Here is a 19,695-nt window from a genome sequence, read left to right as displayed (position 1 = left end):
ACTAATGCCATTTCGTTATTCCCCATTAATACCACAGGCTCTCTCTCTCGGACCAACATTCACCTCGGTTACGCTTTTTTCCTTTTTGAATACTTATAGAAGCTTTTACTATCTTTAACTTTCTCTCGTACTCTAATTTTTCCCTTTATTGTTTTTTAGTTATTCTTTGTTGGTTTTTGGAATCTGTCAATCTTCTGACCTACCACTAACTCTACCAGTATTGTACACTTTTTCTTTCAGTTTGATGCTACCTTTAATTTCCTTATTTATGGTGCATCTTTTCTAATATTGCTTTTGCACTGGAATGTACCTTTGCTGAGTGTTATGAAATATTACCTCAAATGTCTGCCACTCCTTCTCCACTAACTTTTAACCTAACTTCCCAGTTCACTTTGACCAGTGCTGTCTTCATATCCTTCTAATTGTCTTAAGTTTAAATCTCTAGTCTTAGACCCGCGCTTCTCTCCTTCATGCTGAATGTGCATTTCTATCATGTTATGATCACTTGCTTAAAGGTTCCTTTACTTTGAAGTCATTCGTTAATCCTGTCTCATTGCATAATACCAGGTCTGGAATACATCAGATTAAGAATGAATGGCAGTCTAAATTATATTTCTTGTGCATGTGTGTAAATGCAGGCATTATAGAGTCCCTTCAGTGCAGGAGGAGGCCATTCAGCCCATCGAGCCTGCACCGACAATCCCACGGAGACCCATGCATTTACTCTGCTTATCTAAGGGGTAATTTATCATGGCCAATCAATCTAAGCTGCACATCTTTGGACTGTGGGAGGAAACCGCAGCACCCAGAGGAAACCCATGCAGACACGGAGAGAACGTGCAAACTCCACACAGACAGTGACCCAAGGCTGGAATTAAACCCAGGTCTCTGTCGCTGTGAGGCAGCAGTGTTAATCACTGTGCCACCGTGCAGCATGTGGGGGTATGATGACATAGTGATGACAGAGACCTGGTTCAAATACAGCAGGACAGGCTACTAAATGATCCTGAATGCAAAGGTGTTAAGAAAAAATATGGAAGGAAAGAAAAGAAGGTGGCAGTTTTAGCCAAGGATCATATTACAGCGCTGCAGCAAGAGGATGTCTTGCAGGTGGTCAAGTACAGAATATAGTTGGTTACAACTAAGAAACAATAGAGGTACCATTGCACCACTGGTTGTACACTCAATCATCAGCTATTGGGGAAAAATGTAGAGCAGCAAATTTGGAGAGGGAAATTATTGAGAAATGTGAGATCTATACAGTAGTGTAGAGAGGGGTTAGAATTTTGAAGCATGTTATGTGTAACCCCCTGCTGACCACTATATGGGGCTACTATTTAAATATTTAATCAACAGGATCCCGAATTCCTAGCGGTTGATGTTGATTTGGCTAAGTCCCTGTTTACCCATAAATGTCAGTACTGTAATCGGAATATCAAAAATAAATTTAGTAACTATAATTAACAGACATAAAACAGTGAGCTCTGATCTATAACCGTTGGGGCCCATCCGTTGGTGCACACATGGGGAAACCCGTCCTCAATAACACACTTGTAGATACTGTTCCAGTTGGATTGTATAGTCCCCACCAGTTACTCACGACACACACGCACGCGCACGCGCGCACACACACACACACACACACACACAGTCCAGAAGAGAGACAGGTGTGGAAGATGATGCTGTAGGAGGCAGAGGTGCCGCGAGCTATCCGTGCAGCAACGCAGGTCCAGTGTGCCGAAGGCTGTCCTCCTCGGCAGTAATGAAAAGAACAGGCAGGGGAACGCCTGGCTGCCGCTCACTCCAAACCGAATTGCCTGGGAAAAGCTCCTCATCAAAACGTGGCTATCTCTCTCTGCACACTCCCTGCCTACTCTGCAGCTGCTTCACTTCCTCACACCTTTTTTTTTCTTCCCGCCCCCAGAACAATCCAATTGGCCCAGCCCACATCACTCAACAAACAGCATCCTGTTCAGCAAACAGGACACTGAAACCCACAAAGGACAAAGAGCACTTGTAAATGTCTTCCCCACAAATCCCCATTTTTCTCAGTCCCTTGCATATGGAAAAAAAATTTGATCAATATATTTCCAGACCAGTAAGGTCGGAAGCATTGCTGAATCTGACTCTGGGCAATGAGTTGGGTGAAGTGAATCAGGAGGCAGTAGGGGAGAAAAATGATCATAACTAACCGTAACCTTATATTGTGGAAAAGACCAGGAGCGGTGGTATTAAAAAAAATAATTGTTGGAGTAGGGCCAATTTTAGTATGTTGAGAACTGATCTAACCTGGGTAAATTGGGATCAAAGATTATGATTCCAAGTTGTACACTTTTTTAGCTTCCCTTCGAAATTTAACAATTGAGCACAACAAATCTCCTTTATCTCCTAATGCAAATTTTACCAAGGCTTTATTACTTGTGAAAATTCAACTTGGCCATATTTACTTCAAGTGCCTGCCTTTCACACCTAGACGAATCTGATGTCCTATATCCTGTAGACAAACTGTCTTCAGCTTTATTAAATTAGTCCTACACACGCACAATCATAAACCTGTTTGACAGAATAATAAACTTCCAAAATATTTTTAAAATATTTTTTCACAATTGACAGGGCAAAACTATAGAGGAGATGGTTTGGACATAGTCCCTCAAGGAGGAGAGGAAAGTCAACCAAAGTCAGAGCCCCTTGGGCAAAAGAAACAAAATACGATGAGGCCGAGAATGGAGAGATATGATGGATGTCAGGTTGATAACGTAGCAACAGCGAGAACCAAGCTAAATGTCGAAAGTTCAGAGGGGGTGTTGAGCAAGGAAATGAGAGTATAGGAAAATATTGGCAGATAGCATAGAAAGTAATCCAAAGATGATCTTCAGGCATATGAATAGTAAAGCGTCGTAAGAGTTGGGTTGGGAAAAATTACGGACCAAAAGAGCACAAGGGGACAAAGGCACTAAATGAGTAAGGCCCTCAGACTGTCTCCATTCTATTTTGCACGCTAATCTCATCTCTTCAATTGCTTCCCAGAACCACAATAAAGTTTCCTCATGTCCATGCCTTTCACCCCACCAGCTTCAGTATTCAGTGGATCTTCCGTCATCTCCAGTGTTCTGTGACCGCCAAAGGCATTTTCCCCTCCACCACTTTTTGCATTCCAAAGGATCACTCCCCCCATGGTACCCTGGTTTGTTCGTAATTGGAGATGCAACACTTTCCCTTGTTCTTTCCTTCTCACCACGCAAATCCCCAAAAACACCTAATGGGTGAAACAACTATTCACTTGTATATTATGTTGGCTACACATGACATTTGACCCTTTTATATTAGGGAGACCAAACACACACACGGTGCCATCTTTGTTGAACACCTCAGTTCAGTCTGCAAGTATGACCCTGAACTTCTAGCTGCCTGTAATTTTAATTCTCCAACTTACACCCACAAGGACCTTTCTGACCTTTCCCTGTTGCTGTTTTCCAGTGAAGCTCAACACAAGTCATGGAATCATAGAATCCCTACAGTACAGAAGGAGGCCATTTGGCCCATCGAGTCTGCACTGACTCTCTGACAGAGCTTCTCAACCAGGTTCTCTCCCCTACCCTATCCCCGTAACCCCGTTAATCCCTCTAACCTACACATCTTGGGACACTCGAGCAATTTTAGCATAGCCAATCCACCTAACTTGTACAACTTTGGACGCGAGGAGGTTCTCATATTTTGACTAGATTATTTTATAGCCTTCTGGACTCGTAATTGAGTTCAACCAGTTTGAGTTGCAACACTGCTCCCAATTTGTTTTTCTTTGCTGGCTGTTGACTACAATTGTTCTCATCTTTCAAACACACTTTTTTGTTTCTTGTTCCATTACCACTCCCTTTGGCTTTGCACCATGAAACATTTTGCCATTGAATCTCTCCTGCCCTCCACCCTATCCCAGACCTTCCCTTTGTTTTTCCCACCTTCCCCCTTTTACTTGCTCAAAACCTATTACATTTCTAAATTCTCTCCGTTCTAATGTAAGATTGCTAACATGTAATGTTAATTCTATTTCTCTCCACAGCTAACGCCTGATATGCTGAGTATTTCTAACATTTTATATTTTTAGTTCAGATTTCCAGCATCCACAGTATTTTTTTCGTACTAAATGATGACTTGATGTTTGTCTTTATCAAGGAAGAAGATGCTGCCAGAGTCGTAGTGAAAATGGGGATAGTTGAGAAACTGGATGGGTTAAAAATTGAGCAACTAGAAAGGCAGGCAGTGCTTTTGATAAGTCAGCAGGACCAGATGGCATGCATCTATTGATTCTGATGGCAGTAAGGCTGGAAATTGTGGAAGTGCTTGCCTTAAGTGGTGCCAAAGGACTGAAGAATTGTAAATGTGTACTGTTGTTCAAAAAAGGATGTATGAATAAACCCAACAACTGCAAGCCTGTGAGTTTAACCTTGGCGCCAGAGAAACTTTTAGAAATGTTAATCTGGCACAAACTAAACAGTAACTTGGAAAAGTGGAGATTAATTAAGGAACCCAGCACAGATTTGTTGGCATTGTGTGTGACTAATTTGATTGAGTTTTAGGATGGTAGAGGATAGCATGGTTGAAATAGTGCATATGGATTTATAAAAGGCATTTGATAGATTTCTACATAAGCTTGTGAACAGAGTTGAAATCCTTGGAAAAAGTGAGATAGTGGCTGCATGGATATGAAGTTATTGAGTGACAAGAAACATGATAAATGCCAGTGTTTTTTTGGATTGGAATAAAGTTGGTGCTCTGGGATCTGTACTCGAACCACTGCTTTTCTTGTATATACTGGCGTGGACTTTGGTACGCCAGGCACAATTTCAAAATTTGCAGATATCACAAAACTTGGTGACAGACTTCAAGAGGAAGGATGGGAGACATATTGTAGATGAATACCGAAGTGTAAACATGATGGGGTGATACAAAATAAAATATATAATTCTAAATGGGATGAAGGCTCAGATAGACCTGGGGATATATTTTTGAGGGTAGCAAGGCAAGCTAAGAATGCAGTTAAAAAGGTGTTTGGGATCCTGAGCTTCATTAACAGAGAGAAAAAGAACAAAAGCAAGGACGCTATGATGAACCTTTATGAAACACTGGTTCGGCCTCAATTGGAGTATTTTGTCCAATTCTGGACACCACACTAAGGAAAGATATGAAGGCATTAGAGAGAGTTAAGAATACATTTATGATTTCAGGGATGAAGGAATTCAGTAACAATGTGAAGGCTGCTGAGCTCTCCATAACATGGTCCTTTAAGAGGATGAGGTGCTGGAATGACATTGCTCATCAGAGGAGGAGCAAGACATGGAAGAGGAAGATAGATGCCCAGGCTGTGCAGGGCCTGGTTGGCACAGTATTTGATCTCAATGGGATGGTGTTGCCAGCAGAAAATATCTGATTAAGGCACGTTTGAATGTTTCTAATGCAGCAGGACTCCATGCTTTGAAGTTCACTTCGAGCTGCCTGAGAACACTTCCATTGAAGATACAACCTTGAATAGATCCACTCTTACTGCTAGTGCATGATGCACACCTTCCCTTCAGAGGCCAGAGCCCCTTCAAAGATAATCCCTTTTTCTGAGCTTTGCGATTAAGGACTATCAGCTCAGGTCAGAGGAGCCAAGGAGGCCAATGATGATGGTGTCCTGAAAGGGATAGCTCCCTTCTCCTTATCAGTGTCTGTCTTAGCCCTTTGGTGGTGCCCCAAATCATCAGATGGGACCACCAGCTGGGCAGCAACATGTATCTGTGCATCACTAGATCACTGACAGGTCCAGGCATGCATTCTGTGCATTTCAGCGTGCTGCTCCTGCATCCACTACAGAGCTGCCACATATGGCTCTCTTATGAGATTGACCTCTGTTTCAATAGAGGGGCTCATGCATTCAAAGTCCTGAGCCATGGTGGCACATGAGTTTAATTGGCTCCTCCATTCTCATACAGACTGTCTGAGTCTGTGATGTGGTTGCTCATCTCTTGTTGCTAATCAGAGTAGAGGTTTTTGGTTCTCTAGGCTCTGCATTTGCACCCAGCTAAGCAGACCTGTGAGGGTGCTCTGTCTGCAGGCCTGCCCCTTTCACCACCACCTGCTCACTTTTGCCATGTTCGGGTGTACTTTTATGATGTGATGGTGCCTTGGCTGCTTTGGATGCTTGAGAGTCCCGGTTATTTACTTAGGTGCTTGCTTTCCATTCTGGGAGAAATGAGGAGGACATCATGAGAAATAGCCTGTGAGAGCAGAGGATTTGGCAGTGCTGAGTGCTGAGGCTTCCCAATGTAGTTGCTAAGAAACTGAACAGGGCTAGCCATATAAATATTGTGCTAAAAGTGCAGATCAGAGGCTCGGAGTTCTGCGTTGAATAACTCAACTCCTGACCCTCCCCAAAGCCTGTCCATCATCTACAAAGCACAAGTCAGGAGTGTGATTGAATACTCTCCACTTGTCTGGTTGAATGTAACTCCAACAACACTCGAGCTTGACACCATCCAGGAAAATGCAGCCCACTTGATTGGCACCTCATTTACAGGCATTCACTCCCTCCAGTGACAAAAAGTGGCAGTGGTGTGCCATCTACAACATGCGCTGCAGGAACTCATTAAGTCTCCTTAGACTGCACCTTCCAAACTCAGAACCACCACCGTTTAGAAGGACAAGGCAGCAGATACATAGGAACACTGCCTTAAAGTGCCTCTCCAAGCCACTCAGCATCCTGACTTGGAAATGTACCACTGTTCTTTCACTACTGGCTCAAAATTCTGAAACTCCCTCCCTAACAGCACTGAGTGTGTTTACAGTGGTATAAGAAGGCAGCTCACTACCACCATCTCAAGGGCATTTAAGGATGGGCAATAAATGCTGGCCTAGCCAGTGACATCCATGCCCTGTAAATGAAAAAAATGATGTCAAACTGGGAGGCGTGCACTCATCTACAAATCACACTCCTCCAGGTATTCATATCTATCCATTGCCCATTGTGCAAACCAACCTGGCAGTTTCCATCACTTCCTCCTCGTGTGCAATACCTCCTCTTCTGTGATGATAAACCAGAGAGAGCAGTTGACCAAAGTCATTGGCTCATTTACATAAGGAACTGCAAGCATCAGTGCTATCAGGTTCTCTAGCACTGGGGCTTTGGGCATTACTAAGGTGTCAGGAAATACCCTGGGTGCACATTTTCCTCATGTTCTGGAGTGCCACGATCCCTCGAGCCACTCAGCTGGTGGTTGCGTACCTAGAGGCCTGTCATCAAGGCTCTTGTGGCATTCACTTTGCCTGAACAAGGAAGGTCATTAAACCTCTGCGGCACTGTACCCAGTTACTCTGCATGACTGCTCAGGAGTTCCTGCAACCTCCAGCTATGCCTGCTTTATCTGGCTGGGTGGTCGTCTTGGAGCACTCTCTGGAAACAGAAGCTCCCTCTCCCTCCCAGTAGCACCTTTAAGAGCCACTTCTGTGAAGTGTGGGGCAGCCCTAGGGTGCTAGGCCTCTGCCTTTGCCAGTGTTTGCATGCTGATTTAAAACAGCTTCCATAGTAATGGCTGCTGTTATGCCTTTAGGTGGGGCCCTGGGTCTTGCCTCTTGCACCCTGCCACTGCGAATTGGCTGCCAAACACCACCTCAAACCAATTAACAGCTGACATAAGTGAAAATTGTAGACTGACTACTTGCACCCAAACTACCTGACAGTGTGGGATTGGGACTTGGAAATGGTTTTGACATTGGCTGTTCCACCCTGGAGTTGGAATTCTGCCCTGTCATCTTCTCTCTTGAATTCCTGCACCTGCAACTCACCAACCTTATTTACCATGCTCCTTGCATTCACTTAGGTGCATAGTAATCCTAATTTAGACGGTATTGTATTCCTACTCACTCTGGCCCAACCTAATACTTTACTATTTCTTAGTTAAGTGCTATCTATCGCTCATTCTTTGTGCACCTTGTTTACCTTTCTAATGTTACATTTTGATTCCCATTTTTCTGCCAACTTAGTTTAACCTGTCCTCAACAACACAACCAAACCACTTCGGAAGAACATCGCCCCCTACTGTTTTGAAGTGCAATCTATACAGACAAATTCTACAGTTGTCATAATGTTGCAGGAATCTAAAGCTCTTCCTCCTGTACTATGTCTCCAGCTATGCTTCATCTGCTCTATTCTCCTGTTACTAAACTCATGGCATAGAATCAGGAGTAATCTGTAAATTACCATCTTTGAAGTCTTGCTTGCTGGTTTCTTTCCTAACAATCTCAAGTCTATCTTCAGTACTTCATCCCTCTTACCTATGTCGTTGCACTGATATGGACCATGGTACCAGACTGTTCCCCCCCCCCCCCCCCCCGGGGTCAGTCTGCAGCTTCTCAATGACATCCTAGCATCAGGCAGGCAATGTACCATCCTAGATTCAAGTCTGTGGCTGCAGAAATGCCTTTCTATTTCCCTTTGGAATCTCTTTATCACTATTGATTTCCCAATTTTCCTCCTACCTGTCAGTACAGATGACCTTAGTGCTGAGAACTTGGCTTTGGCTGTATGAGTACACCAGTATTTCACTATTTTCACTAGTATTTGGAACTGAATACTGGTTGGGGAGTGAGATGCACTCTGGGAACTCTTGAACCACCTGCCTGATCCTCTTGGATTGCCTGGCTGGTCACCCTTCCCCTCACTGCCTGCGTACACTTGAGCTGCAGGGTAACTACATACAGAAATGTGCTGTTCACACCACCAGATTTGCAGATGCACCATAGGGATTGGCTGATGGGATCTGTGGCTGAAGCTCTGAATACCTGAGCTCAAGTTCCTTCGGCTGTAGACACTTCCTGCACATGTGATTGTCCGGAGTAGTCCACGTAGAACAGGATGTGCATCAAATGGGACTAAGGTACCTGTCATGTCTCTGTTATTTGACTTAACAAATAAACTCAGCTGCTTCTCTTGTACTGACGTTGCTTAATTTACCAGGGAGGTAAATTTAAATAAAATTAGACTTTTGACTTGAGCTGATTTCAGTTCAGCATACCAGATTTAAAACTTGCCAAACTTTCCAGTTTAACTCATTGCTCAGAGCAATGAAGACAATAGTAATATCAATCAATTATTTACCTGTTAACCTTGTGACATCACTCCTTGATTTTCTTTTTGTCATACATATGCAGCTTCACTGTGTGCACCGTCTTCACTGTCCCCAGACCCCTGTTTCCTCCTGTGCCCTGGACCAGATCTTTAATGAAGACATTACAAAGTTAATGAGCAACTGCAGCAAATGGCATTTTGCATTGAATTTGTCTAAAACCATATCTAGTGTATTCCACCTCCAATGATGCCAGTGCCAAAAAGAATTGCATATCTATGTGGATGGCCAGAGTTAACAAATCTTTGCCCACTAACATCTATGTTAATTTGGGGGTTCCTAATGTCCACTTCACAACATACTTTCCAACCTATCTTTGTGTCATCAGCAAATTTAGCAGCCATGTATTCATCCAAGTCATTGCTATCTATTGTAAATAATTGAGACTCCAGCACTGGTCCCTGTGGCACTTCACTTGGCACATCTTGCCAATCAAAAATGACCCATTTATGCTTATCCATGCTAATATATGTGAACCCTTGCACCATAAGCTCTTATTTTGCATAGTAACTTTTGATGTGGAACTTTGTCAAATGTCTTCTGAAAACCTAAGTGCATTCACAGGTTCCCCTTTATCCATGTTGCTTGTTTTCTTTTCTTTTTTCGTTCATGGGTTGTAAACATTGCTGGCCGGGCCAGCATTTTTTTGCTCCATCCCCAAGGGCAGTTAAGAGTCAACCACATTGCTGTGCATCTGGAATCACATGTAGGTCATACCAGGTAAGGATGGCATATTTCCTTCCTTAAAGGACGTTCATGAACCAGATGGGTTTCTACTGTCTTAGCAACCACTTCTTTCAAGACCCTAGGATGAAATCCATCAGGACCTGGGGACTTGTCACTTTTTAGTATCTTTTTCCCAGTGATTGTTTTAAGTTCCTCCCTTTCACCTCCTGATTCACATTTATTTCTAGGTTATTATTTGTACCCTCTCCAGTGAAGACAGACACAAAATATCTGTTTAATTAATTTGTATTTCCTTATTTTCCATTACTAGCTCCCCATTTTCACTCTGGGGGACCAGGACCAACACTCAGCTTACGTACTCTTTTCCTTTAAATAGCTGTAGAAACTCCTCTCGTTTTTAGATTTCTAGCTTTCTTTTGTACTCTTAATTTTTACCTCCTATTAATCTTTTACTCATTCTTTGCTGTTCTTTATATTGTCAATGGGAATCAGGGAGGGTAAGATGTCCATTGGCTGGAATTATATATACTTAGTATAAAAGATGATATTTGTGATTGTTAGAGGCAAACCATCTCAGTGCTAGAACATCGCTGTAGGAATTTCTCGTAGCAGTGTCCTGAGCCCAATCATCATCATCTGCTTCATCCATCTCCTGTTCATTCTTGGACTGATCAGTGGCAGATAACATTCTTATCATACAATAAATCTGTTAGATTATCCCTTGTTGGAGATCAATGGTATTAAATTCTGCCATCAACGTCCTGGGATTTACCATTGACCAGAACATGAGCTGGACCAGCATTTTAAATATTACAATGTTAGAGAGTTAGAAGCCAGGAATTCTGCGACAAGAAATTCACCTCCGGATTCCTCAAAAGCCTGTCCACCATCTGTGAGGTACAAATCAGGAGTGTAATGCGATACACCCCACTCATCTGGATGAGTGCAGTTCCAATAATGATCAAAAAGCTCTACATCATCCAGAACAAGGCAACATGCTTGGTCAGCACCCTGTCCACCACCTTAACCATCCAGTTATTCCTCCACCTGTGCACAGTGGCAGCAGTGTGTAACGTCTGCAAAATGCACCGCGGAAACTCATCAAGGCTTCTTTGACAGCACTTTGCACACCCACTGCCTCTACCACTTAGTAGTATAAAGGGAATGCCATTAACTGCAAGTTCCCCCCCCAAATCATACACCATCTTGATTTGGAACTATTTCACTCCCTCCCCAACAGCTGCACTACCTAGACTGCAGTGCAAGAAGTCCCACAACACCGGGTTAAAGTCCAACAGGTTTATTTGGAATCATGAGCTTTCGGAGCACTGCTCCCTCCTCAGGTGACAGTCACCTGAGGAAGGAGCAGCGCTCCGAAAGCTCGTGATTCCAAATAAACCTGTTGGACTTTAACCCGGTGTTGTGGGACTTCTTGCTGTGCCCACCCCAGTCCAACGCCGGCATCTCCACATCATAGACTGCAGTGGTTCATGGAGGCAGCTCACCACCATCTTCTCAAAAAGCATTTGGGGATGGGCAGTAAGTACTGACCTGACCATCAATGCTCACATTCCAGGAAAGAAAAAATACATCTGTGACCCTAGCGATGAGGGTGATAAAAAGAACATTAAACAGTTTGAATTGAATACACACTTTTTTTGGAAACCTAAAAATGTACTTCCAAGGTCTGATGGTCTCCACAGTGCAAAGTGCTGGTGACTGGAAATCTGAAAGGTGAATCGGAAACAGCAGTATTTACTTTAGAGTTCTGGTAACGTAGAGCTGGAGAGGTAGGTAAAATCAAAAGAAAACTATCAGACAAATATGATGTTGCAGCACATGCAACTTTAGAAGAAACTGGGAGTACTTGTAAGTGTGTGTCGATTTAGACATTTTGATGCGTAATGCATTGTGGATCTGATTTATGCATAAATGAAAATATGTTTACGAAGGTTGGATGAAGTAATAAATGATAATTCTCATATTGGAACTTATTGGGGAATGGGGATTTTAATTTAATGTAAGACATGATTTGAGGATTTATAAATAATTTGTCATTGGGAAAGTACTAACATTTTAATAAGGTTTTGTATAATTACAGTAATGAGTTAAAGAAATAGGATTTGAAATAAGTTCATGTGAAATAGTATATTAGAATACAAGTAAATTAAAGATTAACAATTTGTTAGAGTAGATGTTTTATATGTGTATTTGATTTAATTGTGGTGTGTTATAAATGTCAATAGATGTGAATCTAAAATCAATTTGTCAGTTTCTACACTGCGAGTTGGTGAACAATTGTGTAAAGCAAGAGGGACATCAAACACTGGAAATGAGGCTACAGCAACACAGTTGGGAAGAAATTGGAATCTGGGTAGCTGCAGCAGCAGATAAGACGACAGGAGTGGGAATAGAGTCAGAGGTTTACAGCATGGAAACAGGCCCTTCAGCCCAGCTTGTCCATGCTGCCCTTTTTTTAAAAAAAACCACTAAGCTTGTCCTAATGGCCCGCGTTTGGCCCATATCCTCGATACCCATCTTACCATGTAACTGTCTAAATGCTCTTTAAAAGACACAATTGTACCCACCTCTACTACTACCTCTAGCAGAGGTAGAAATACAGCAGGCCAACAAAAGGAAAGTGGGAGATAGAGAGCTGGAGCTGAAATTGAACATTGGAAACTGATGGTTGAAGAAGGATCACACTGGGAAGTCTGAAATGACCAAGGTTGCTCAGTACTTTTGAGCTCTGGTAGAGATGATGTTGGAATAGTTGAGGACCAAAAGAGACCTATTCCTTCACACCCAGGGAGTTATATTCTCGAAAGTGTTTCTGACTCCTTCACTTGCCATTCTAAGTTTAAAAAGTAAGCCTGGAGCAATTTGTCACTCATGGTCGGTCTAAATTCTACAACTCAAATGCTAGAAGCATTTGAATACGGATTGGTCAATGTAAAATTTGACCAAGCAATCTTGTAAAGCTGAAAATCAGCACAAGAGTAGACCATTCAGATCCTTTAGCCTGTTCTGTCATATAATGAGTTCATGACTCTACATATCTGCCATTGACTATATCCCTTTAATATCTTTGGTTAACAAAAACATCTCAATCTGCAAATTAATATTAACAATGGAACTCGCATCCATTGCAGTTTGTGGGAGTTCCAAACTAATGCCAATCTTTGCATGTAGAATGCATCCCTAAAAGGGCTCGTTTTGCCAGTTAATATCTTGGAAGCTTTGATCAAATCATCCCTTAAGCTACTAAACTGGAAACGGAACCTAAATTTGTTATTTCTTGTAATTAAACCCTTGTAGACAATAGAATTTCACCTTCTCTGCTTGTGGGCTTGTAATGAGTGGATGTAAATGGCAATGCATCTTCCTTCTTAGAAGAAGCTGGTAATGATCTGTCCCCCTATCACCTTCCTTTGAGAAGGAACAAAGGAGCAGGAGTAGACCATTTGACCCATTGAGCATGCTCCGTCATTCAGTTAGATTAATGGCTGATCATCTAATGTAGTCCCACGCTATCCTCATATCAACCTGTCCTGATCACTCCACGCTGATGCTATAGTTAAGAAAGCCCACCAGTGCCTCTACTTTCTCAGGAGGCTAAGGAAATTTGCCATGTCTGCCACAATTCTTTCCAATTTTTACAGATGCACATAGAAAACATCCCTTCTGGTTGCATAACAGCTTGGTATGGCTCCTGCTCTGACCAAGACTGCAAGAAACTACAAAGGGTTGTGAACTTAGCCCAGTCCATCAGACAAACCAGCCTTCCATCCATTGACTCTGTCTACACTTCCCGCTGCCTCAGAAAAGCAGCCACCATAATCAAGGACCCCACGAACCACAGACATTCTCTCTTCCACCACCTTCCATCAGGAAAAAGATACAAAAGACTTGTGATCATGTACCAACCAGCTCGAGAACAGCTTCTTCTCTGCTGCCATTAGACTTTTGAATGGATCTACCAAGTATTAAGCTGATCTCTGAACACACTAGCTATCACTTTGTTCACTGTAACACTATATTCTGCACCCTGTCCTTTCCTTCTCCCTTAAGTACTCTGTGAATGGTATGTTTTGTGTGTATAGTGCACAAAAACAATATTTGTTACTGTATCCCAATACATGTGACAAAAAATCAAATCAAATATCCCTGGATGTGATTGGTATGCAGAGATTTCTATCTTCAACTTAGTCAGTGATTGAGTTTCCACAGCCTTCTGGGCTAGAGAATTCTAAAGATTCACCACCCTCTGAGTAAGGAAATTCCTCCTCATCTCATCTCAGTCCCAAATTCCTGCACCTTATTCTGAGACCATGCCTTCTGGTTCTAACCTCACCAGCCAGGGGAAGCAAAGCAGCCAGCTTCTTCCTGTCGGGAAAAAGATACAAAAGTCTGAGTTCATGTACCAACCGACTCGAGAACAACTTCTTCCCTGCTGCTGTCAGACTTTTGAATGGACCTACCTTGCATTAAGTTGACCTTTCTCTCCACCCTAGCTATGAATGTAACACTACATTCTGCACTCTCTCGTTTCCTTTTCTATGAACGGTATGCTTTGTCTATATAGTGTGCAAGAAACAATACTTTTCACTATGTTAATACTTGTGACAAATCAAATCAAACATCCTATCTACATCTACTGTGTCACGATCTGTAAGAATTGTGTATGTTTCAGTGAGATCGCCTTTTTTTTTGAAATTCTAGAGAATACAGGCCAAATTTCCTCAATCTCTCCTCATAAAACAATCCAGTCATCCCAGGGATTAATCTGGAGAATCTTTGTACTCCCTTAATGGTAAGTCTCTCCATACCAAGATAAGGAGACCAAAACTGTTTGCTGCCCCCTGCTGTTTCTTAGCTCCACCAAATTATTCTGCATCTAACTAAGATCTTCTCTCTGATCTTGTCCTTTATTAACAGTTCCACGCTACCTCCTTTTCCTCCTTGCCTGTCCTTCCTAAATGACAAATATCCTTGAATATTCAGTTATCGGCCTCGGTCACCCTGTAACCTCATCTCCATAATGGCAATTAAATCATAATGTGGAGATGCCGGCGTTGGACTGGGGTGAACACAGTAAGAAGTCTCACAACACCAGGTTAAAGTCCAACAGGTTTATTTGGTAGCAAATACCATAAGCTTTCGGAGCACTGCTCCTTCGTCAGATGGAGTGGAAATGTGTCCATTTCCACTCCATCTGACAAAGGAGCAGTGCTCCGAAAGCTTATGGTATTTGCTACCAAATAAACCTGTTGGACTTTAACCTGGTGTTGTGAGACTTCTTACTGAATTAAATCATACCCATTTATCTCTATTTGTACCTTATTGTGAAAGCTCTGTGCATTCAGATAGTGTCCTTAAATTTATCTTAACATTATTTTGCATTCTCATCCTATTTGATTTGCCTATTCTTGTTATTAGGTTTTGACCCTTAAGAATGTATGCTGGTAACAATTATAAGACATGTTGAGTTTTACCTTGCTGACCATGTGTTGTCGGAATCTCCAGTTCAAACTTCTGTCAATGACATGAAACAATTGTTTTCTGGCACTTAAACAATGGTATGTATTTAACTTGACATAAAATGGAGAATAAATACAATGCAAATAGCTAGCAGCTATGTCATAAATGTGTAAATGTTTTACAATTGTCTGACTATCAAGTATTTGAAATGAAACCATCCTTTTTTTCTAATTTTCACATCTCATTATCCAGAGCACCAAATTGTGCTGCAATATTTTAGTCGGTACAGGTTCCCTCAGCTAGGCCTATTCCAGCCATCACCATTCCACTAGGCCTTTTGATTTTCGATTTGATTTATTATTGTCACATGCATTAGTATAGAGTGAAAAGTATTGTTTCTTGCGCACTATACAAAGCATACCTTTCATAGAGAAGGAAGCGAGAGAGTGCAGAATGTAGTGTTACAGTCATAGCTAGGGTGTAGAGAAAGATCAGCTTAATGCAAGATGGGTCCATTCAAAAGTCTGACGGCAGCAGGGAAGAATCTGTTCTTGAGTTGGTTGGTACGTGACCTCAGACTTTTGCAACTTTTTCCCGACGGAAGAAGATGGAGGAGAGAATGTCCGGGGTGACTGGGGTCCTTAATTATGCTGGCTGCTTTGCCGAGGCAGTGGATGGGAGGGTGGTTTGCATGATGGATTGGACTACATTCGCAACCTTTTGTAGTTTCTTGTGCAGAGCAGGAGCTATAGCAAGCTGTGATGCAACTAGAAAGAATGCTTTCTATGGTACTCCTATTTATTGACTGCAGCTCAGCCTTCAACACCATTATTCCTATGAAACTCTGTGGCCTGGGCCTCAGCTTCTCCCTCTACGACTGGATCCTGAACTTCCTAACCCACAGACAATCAGTAAGGATAGGCAACGATCATCCTCAACACTAGTGCCCCACAAGGCTGTGTTCTCAGCCCCTTATACACCTATGACTGGCCAAATTCCCCATCCAACTCAATTTTCAAGTTTGCCGACGACACCACTGTAGTGGGTCGGATCTCAAACAATGATGAGACAGAGTACAGGAATGAGAGAATCTGGTGAACTGGTGCGGCAACAATAATCTCTCCCTCAGTGTCAGCAAAACGAAGGAGATTGTCATCGACTTCAGGAAGCGTGGAGGAGAACATGCCCTGTCTACGTCAACTAGGATGAAGTAGAAAGGGTCGAGAGCTTCAAGTTTTTAGGTGTCCAGATCACCAACATGCTGACACCATAGTTAAGAAAGCCCACCAACGCATCTACTTTCTCAGAAGACTAAGGAAATTTGGCCTTGTAGAAATATACAGCATGGAAGCAGGCCCTTAAGCCCAACTCATCTGTGCCGACCAGGTTTCCGAAACTGAATTAGTCCCATTTCCCTGAGTTTAGCCTGTATCCCTTTAAAACATTCTTATCCATGTTCCTGTCTACCTGTCTTTTAAATTGTGTAATTATACCTGCCTCTACCACCAGCTCTGGCAGCTCATTCCACGTACACAGCACCCTCTGTGTGGAAAATGTTTTGGAGATGCCGGCGTTGGACTGGGGTGAACATAGTAGGAGTTTTAACAACACCAGGTTAAAGTCCAACAGGTTTATTTGGTAGCAAGCACCATTAGCTTTCGGAGCACTGCTCCTTCATCAGATGGAGTGGAAATGTGCTCTCAAACAGGGCACAGAGACACAAAATCAAGTTGCAGAATACTGATTAGAATGCGAATCCCTACAGCCAGCCAGGTCTTAAAGATACAGACAATGTGGGTGGAGGGAGCATTAAGCACAGGTTAAAGAGATGTGTATTGTCTCCAGACAGGACAGCCTGCAAGTCAGGGGGCAAGCTGTGGGGGTTACTGATAATGTGACATAAACCCAAGATCCCGGTTTAGGCCATCCTCGTGTGCGGATCTTGGCTATCAGTTTCTGCTCAGCGACTCTGCGCTGTCGTGTGTCGTGAAGGCCGCCTTGGAGAACGCTTACCTGAAGATCAGAGGCTGAATGCCTGTGACTGCTGAAGTGCTCCCCCACAGGAAGAGAACAGTCTTGCCTGGTGATTGTTGAGCGGTGTTCGTTCATCCGTTGTCGTAGCGTCTGCATGGTTTCCCCAATGTACCATGCCTCGGGACATCCTTTTCTGAAAATGTTGCCCCTCAGGTCCCTTTTAAATCTTTCCTCTCTCACCTTAAACCTATGCCCTCTAGCTTTGGACTCCCCTACCCTGGGGAAAAGACCTAGGCTATTCACCTTATCTATGTCCCTCAAGATTTTATAAACCTCTAACTTTCCAGGGGAAAAAGTCCCAGCATATCCAGCTTCTCATTATAATTCAAACCTTCCAGTCTTGGTAACATCCTTGTGAATCTCTTTTGCACCCTTCCCAGTTTAGTAGCATCCTTCCTACAGCAGGGTGACCAGAATTGTACGCAGTGTGGCCTTACCAATGTTTTATACAGTTGTAACACAACGTCCTAACTTCTGTTCTGTAACTGCCAAGCTTTTTCCCAAGGTGGAAGAATCAATTACTAGGGGGCATAGGTTTAAGGTGCGAGGGGCAAGGTTTAAGGGAGATGTACGAGGCAAGTTTTTTTTACACAGATGGTGATGGATACCTGGAACTCGCTGCGAGGGGAGGTAGTGGAAGCAGATACGATAGTGAGTTTTAAGGGGCGTCTTGACAAATACATGAATAGGATGGGAATAAAGGGATATGGTCCCCGGAGGGTAGGGGGTTTTAGTTCAGTTGGGCAGCATGGTCAGTGCGGGCTGGAGGGCCGAAGGGCTGTAATTTTCTTTGTTCTTTGTAAGTAAAGCTTTTGTAATACTGGATTGGCTATGATTTTTGTTTTACAGGTTGTTTGAAATAAATCACAATGGTATGTCTGGAGGTCATTCATATAAAATCTGTAGGCAAGGAGGTAGAACACATATGCAAAGAATTTATTCTTATAGTGAGACTCACCATTTTTGGGAAGAACTTGCTGAGGCACAGGACTGAAGCGGGTTAGGAGCCGGACTGGAAGCAAAATGACAGATTGTCACATCAGAGCACCATCCCTTTCACATTCCCACCTCCAAGCGATTTTGCCAGAGTGGGCATCTGACTCTGACTACCCACTCAGTAGCGGGTAGCTAGTTATGCTCAATGAATTACCCACTTGGCAGAGCAGGCTTGAGGGACTGAATGGCCTACTCATACTCCTAATTAGTTTGTATGTAAAGGGGTGACACTGCAGGGATCTTTCTGACAGAGGATGGGTGTTGGGCTGTCCAATGAGGCCATAGCCTCACAACTACCTTGACGTTTCCTGGCAGCATGGAGAGGAATGGGGGAGACGTGGTGAATTACACTTGCTATAATTCCCCCCTCTTCCCCATCGCCACCACCAGAGCTGCGGGGAATGAGTCTGAAGCCACAGCCACCATCTGCATTTTGTGGAAGCATTCCCCCTCAACAATAATGGCCTGATAGCTGTGGCCAAATTTAATTTTTACAGCTGAGCATGCCTCCATTATGAGATGCCCTTTGTTTTCTCCTGTCTGCATCAGCATCGCCCACTTCTGATGGGACTGCCACTGTACGTTGCTGCAGTCTTTGGGCCTGCTGATTTTTCTAGTCACACACCGTCCATAAATGGACTATGCTTGTAGAGACAGCGGCTTAATTGGCTGCCTCTGGAACGATAGCTACCAATGTCTCGCCAAGGCTACATTTGGGTTGGTTCCCCAAGTTCTTAAAAAGGAACTTGACAAATTTCTAAAGCGAACGGTTGCCAAGCACAAGTTGACATTTAGGTTTGTGGAAAGCAGTGGACAACTGCAATTCTCAGAAGCTTGATTGGTTGCATGAGGGAGTCAGAGAAGAATTACTTATGCTTTTTTTCTCCAGAGGTGGTATGATTAGTGACTAATAAGATGCTGTGTAACATTGCACCAATAACTGACTCAATGGGATAGGCTTGAGGGGTTAATTGTCTACTCTTGTTCTTTTGTGTGCTTGCATGTACCATTAAGTCCATGCCCTTTCTTGGGAAACCTTTTAACTGGTTCAAGTGCCATTACCTCCTTTCCATGCCAGAGCAAGTGATTCCCTTGGCAAACAAACTTTGCCATCTTTTTGATGCAGAAAGGACCAAATTTCCCCAATGCTGGTTTTTAAGATGTTGGTAGCATAGAAATTTAATGCCGTGATCACCTTCATAGCCAAGGCAAGAGCTATGCCATGAAACAACTTGACTGGAAATCACAGCAAATGGATCCATGACTTCACTCATGAACAGATCATGAAGGCAGGTAAGAAACAACTGTTCATCAACCTATTCACTTCTGTGGTTCACAA

The sequence above is a fragment of the Mustelus asterias genome, chromosome 4, assembly GCF_964213995.1.
Source record: "Mustelus asterias chromosome 4, sMusAst1.hap1.1, whole genome shotgun sequence".
In the NCBI taxonomy this organism is placed as follows: Eukaryota; Metazoa; Chordata; class Chondrichthyes; order Carcharhiniformes; family Triakidae; genus Mustelus; species Mustelus asterias.
Note: the sequence above shows the minus strand (reverse complement) of the source record.